The sequence below is a fragment of the Nicotiana tomentosiformis genome, chromosome 6 (genome assembly GCF_000390325.3).
Source record: "Nicotiana tomentosiformis chromosome 6, ASM39032v3, whole genome shotgun sequence".
Lineage (NCBI taxonomy): Eukaryota > Viridiplantae > Streptophyta > Magnoliopsida > Solanales > Solanaceae > Nicotiana > Nicotiana tomentosiformis.
In genome coordinates, this window is record NC_090817.1 from 82,090,983 (window position 1) to 82,096,352 (window position 5,370).

General features: G+C 39.9%; 1 long non-coding RNA gene across 1 annotated transcript; it reads right to left on the bottom strand.

Annotated features, from left to right (window-relative positions):
• Positions 1-2,391: 2,391 nt before the first annotated feature.
• Positions 2,392-4,880, bottom strand: LOC117277193 (uncharacterized). The gene is made up of 2 exons (XR_011408707.1): positions 4,679-4,880; positions 2,392-4,043 (listed from the first exon to the last, which is right to left on the bottom strand). It is a non-coding gene; the product is annotated as an uncharacterized lncRNA (long non-coding RNA).
• Positions 4,881-5,370: the final 490 nt, after the last annotated feature.

The following is a 5,370-nucleotide window of genomic DNA, read 5'->3' on the forward strand; positions in this document are numbered from 1 at the left end:
ACTTAAGGAGCTAGACATACTCCACATATTATAGATGATGTATGAACCAATGAAATAGCCAGAGTAGAGCAACACCAGAGGTCTAGGAAAGGCGTTCATGACCGGGAGTCTAAGAGTTAGTTGAATCGTGAGTAACAGGTTGATGTCGGCGATGCATAAATCAATTGTACATTGGGAGCGTTCTTAGTATACATATTGATATCTAGTATTCCAGTGAATATTGGGGAAGTGTTGTGGAGTCAGATGCACCGAACTCAAGGTAGTAAGCAATTAAGCCTTTACTATGTGCTTACCTTGACTGCACTTTTAGCCAAATATAAGTTGGCTAGACCGGGAGATGACCTTAGAGATGAAACTGAAGTGGCACTACACGATATTTATGTGGTGTCAAACCCGAATGAGGAGCAGTTCTAGAAGATCAGTATATGCATGCAGCTGACAACAATAGAGGGCGAGATACGCCAGTGGAAGATGGATTTAGAGGCCAGGGATCGTGCACTAGATGGAGTAGTGGAGTCCAAGGAGCAGAGGATGCAGTCTCATTTTGCAAATTTGATTGTCATCTTTAAACACACACCCATTCTACTGGTGTATAGACTGATGTAGAGGAGCTCCGCATAATTGATTTGAGTGCTACAGATAGCACTATTGCAGAGTAGCCAGGACTAGCCACTATGACTATTGAGGTAGTGGGGAATATTGCGACTAAGGTCCCTCCAACTGAGGAGGGCAAGCTGATTGAGGCAGTTGATGTATCTGGAATCGCACTAGAGAATCCAACACTTTCAGGGATTGAGGTTCGCTACTGGTTCTCGTTACAACCAAAATAATTTTGAGGGAACTTCTGACACCCACTCTACTTTTTCTCTTTCATTTTTGCTTTTGTCCAACTCGGACAGTACACATTCTTAAGTGTGGTGTGGTTGTCAAATTTTTGATTGGAATGTACTTTAATTGCTAATGGTACATTATACTAGTATATGATCACAATTGTAGCTGTATATATGTGGGTGGTTTTGCATGGCTTAGTCCTAGGCTTTCTTTATACCACGATTTTTTCCTGGGGATGTCAGTTCTTGAACCGGGTACTTTTAGGTAGATTGTTTTTAGTTTTAAAAAAATGATTGGACTTTTTGTGACGATGAATTTCTTAGACATCTTTCTTAAGGAAAAAAGTCTTAAGAAAAAATACAAAAAGATTTTATTTTTAGAAATGATAATGGAACCGGGAGAAATTGAGTATCTCTATTTTTTGGCATATTTTATATCGGGGTTTAGTGTTGGAGAATTTGTGCTGAGTACTTTCTTCTTGTGACTATATGCCTTGTGAATATATATGACTTATTTTGACTCTTGAGCTCATCTTTTGACTCCTATTATGTACTTCCTATGTGATTCGAGTATATGATAATTGTACAGTTACCTTAACTTGAGAGTCGAGTCTAAATCGTCCTGAGTGAGTCATGTCCATTTTGTGAGGTAAGATTTTTGGTTGTACCCTGTGCTATTCCTTGCTAGTCTAGAATGTTCCATGAGTGTGAGTTGAAGCAAAATATGTAAGCCTTGTGAGTCTAGAAAATGATATAGGTGTTTCATTGATTGACATTACAAGCTAAATTCTATTTGTTCTTAATAAAATCTTGGTAAACCTTTACCTTCGAAAGGACTGAAGTTGCTCAAAGGTCAATCAATAAAATGCCTATATCAGTTCTTAGATTCATGACAAGGCTTACTTATTTCGCTTCAACTCACACACGGAGCAAGTTCTAGACTATCAAGGGATGACACAGAGTACAACCAAAAATATCACCTCACACAATGCATAGACTCATTTAGGACGGCTTAGACCCAACTCTCAAGAGGAAACTAACCACAATCATCATATAATTCAATCACATAGGAAGTACATAATAGGAGTCAAAAGATGAGCCCAAATGTCAAAATAAAGTCACATATATTCTCAAGGCATATAGTCACAAGAATCAAGAAGAAAACGCTCAGCACAAATACTCCAACTCTAAGCCCCGATATAAAAAATATAAAAAAAAAATAGATACTCAAGTTCTCTCAGTTCCATCGTCATTTCTAAAAAGACAAACAAAATTGGTATTTTTCTTGTAGACTTGTTCCTTCAAGAAAGTTGTCTAGGTAGCCATTGTCTGGAAAAGTACAATTATATACGTAAACTAAAAACAACTTACCTAAAAGTACCTGGTTTAAGAAGTGGTATCCTCATGATAGAACCTTGGTATAAAGAAAATTTGGGATTAAGTCATTCAAGACTACCCACAAATATACAATTACAATAGCCTCAATTGTGATCATATAGTAGCAGAATATATCACTAGCAATTAAAATATAGGCTAATAAAAAATAACGACACCTAACATATACTTAAGAATATGCACTATTATGAGTTGCAAAATATTACAAAAGCAAAAAATGAAGAGCAAAAGTAGAGTGGTATAAGAAGCTCTCTCAAAATCACTCTGGTTGCCGCGAGGACCGGTCGCGAACCTCGGTCCCCGAAAGTGTTGGATCCTCTAGTGCGATGCCAGATCGTCAAGTGCCTCAATCAACTTTCCCTCCCCAGTATGAGAGACCTCATTCGCAACATTCCCCACACCCTCAGTAGCCATAACGGCTAGTCTTGGCTCCTCCACAATAATGCTTTCAGTAGCACTCAAATCAACTGTATGGAGCTCCTCTGCATCAGTTTATACACCAGTAGAATAGGTTGACAGTGTCTGTTTAAAGGCAATGATTAAATATGAAAATTGTGACTGCATCCCTTGCTCCCTAAACTCCGTTGCATCAGCCAGTGCAATATCTTTGACCTCTAAATCCATCCTCAACTGGCGTATCTCACCCTCTATCAATGTCAGCATCAAGTCGTTACTGATCTTATGGAACCGCTCCTCATTTGGGTCTGATACCTTAGTGCCATCTCTAAGGTCATCTACGTGTATATCAAACTTATATTTGGCTAAGAGTACCATTAAGGTATGTATAAAGTAAAGGCTTAATTTCTTATATACTCGGGTTCGGTGTATCTAACTCTACATCACCTCTCTAATATTCACTGGAATACTAGCCATCAATGCGTATACCCAAGAACACACGCTCATAATATACAATCAATTATGTGTCACCGACATCAACCTGTTACTCGCTCAATAACCTACTCCTGAACTTGCGCCTTTCCTAGACCCCTGGTGCTGCTCCACGTCGACTATCATTGGATCATCATTAGCTGTAATATGTGGGGCATGTCTGGCCCCTTAAGTATCCGCAAGTACTCATCAAGAGGTTGGAATGGGATGCGGTAATGCCTACTTATCATCGCATAAAAGATATTAACCGTAACATCGCGAACCAAAATAATATCATCGCCTTTATCTAGGTCCCAATTAGCATACTATTCTCATACAAGTGTCATATTAGCATCTCCCTTAGGTCCTTAAAATCTTGTTTAACCGTACTTTTCAGTCTGTTGCATAATTGGCAAGTAATCTTTTCGGCGGTCTAAAAATTCAATGGCCTCTCGAACAAAGCTGGGTTGAAATGATTCTCTTTGATTATTTTCTATTATATCCATTCCCTTTTTCTAACAAAGTGCTTATTCCACGCTGCGTCATCCAGTTTACAAGGTTCATCGTCACCTGCAGTTAGGGCAACCTCTACCTACCCTTCTTCATCAGACACGTCCTCATCAGGCGCGACTTTCATATCTACTGTGGCTTTGCCTCGCCCCTGCACTTCAGCTGTCTTTTGCTTCTTGGCCCTGGGTGGCCCCGAAGCTTCTTCACAAATCAGAAGGGGAACCTCACGTGGACTAGACGGCTGTGTTTGCTGTGCCTTCTGTGGTACAAGCGTGGGTGGATCCACCTCAGAGGCTCCTTGTGCATCCCTATAATTCATGCTATTTGTTCGTAGCTCATTGTCATGCTTAGCTCGTGCCCCAGTATTAGTGCGAGGCTTTTTCGAAGCCATCTTACCTTTACCATGATTGTTCACCGGTGTCATAGGGGTGGTCATAGTACCTGAAAAGAACCAAGGAACAATAGCTCACTATTAAATATAAAATCATAGCGATGCGCGTCGCATCCCACACTTAGCGGACTGAGCAAGATGAATCACGAGCATCCACCACAAGATCAATTATAGTCATACCATGTTAATTTGCACCATTGCACGGAAAGTGGGAAAAGTCATACCTAAGTCATGCCTAAGTCAATCGCAGGTTGTCATTCGTCTAAGAATGAATGTAACTGAAATGCATAAGACCCCCAACGGCCACCCCAGCTTAAGAAGTGCTCGTATGGTCATTAGAAGCAGGTTCACTACTCAAAATTTGCTAAACCTCACAAAAAAATCATTTGGGCAATTGTCGAATACCTTATGTACACAATTTTTCCTTAGATTATTTGGTACAATTTGAACAGGTTGTACCCTTTCAATTTTAGTGAGGTGGTGGGAATTGTAGTTTTTCACCTTACTATGTTCATCAACCAACCCAAATTCGACCCCAATTCGCTCCAATAATTCGAACTCAAACTAATCTAAAAGGATAGAAAAAAATAATAAATAAATAAAAACTAAGGGATAGAGATGAGGGTACTGGCATGGGGGGGAGAGGTGAAGAAAGATGAAACAGACAAGCAGGGCACGAACTTACCTGGTGAACAAAGGAGGTGATAGGGTTGGGGTGGTGATCAAGAGATAAGGATGGGGTCTGTGCATGTCTTTTTTGTGTGTATTTGAGTGAAAGAGGGAGAGGGTTTAAGAAAGATGATGCGTGTGTTTGTTCGTGTTTGAGTGGGAAAGGGTTTTTTAAAAAATGAGAAAAGAAAAAGCTACCTAGGGGTTGTGTCAGGACCGCGTGACTGCAACCTGGAAATGTGTCCTACAACCTTCTTAGCTTTGGATGGTCCCGATCCTATGAAGCCATGGGCACTTTGTGTCCCTCCTTTTTTTCACTCTTTCTTTGGTCCTCGTCTCATAAAGTGAGGTACACTTCGCTGCCCCAAGACTTTGAATCTCAACATTCTCAGTCCCAGCCTTACGAAGTGAGATTCACTTCATTTTCCTATTTTATATTTATTTATTTATTTATTTATAATTTGCTCTTTTGGCCGCTTTTTGCCAATTTGATCGACTCCATCACCTTAGATCATGCTCATTTGCACTTCTTCATCCCTATACCACTCGCAAAAATGTCAACTCCCTAAAATCCAAATCAAAGAAATAAAATACAAAATAATTATGTTTCCTCCCAACAAGGGCCTGATTTAATGTCGTGACACGACGCATGCTAATCCTCTTAAAGATCCTTCAAGTAAATGGTCGAGATGACAATAGCCTCCTCAA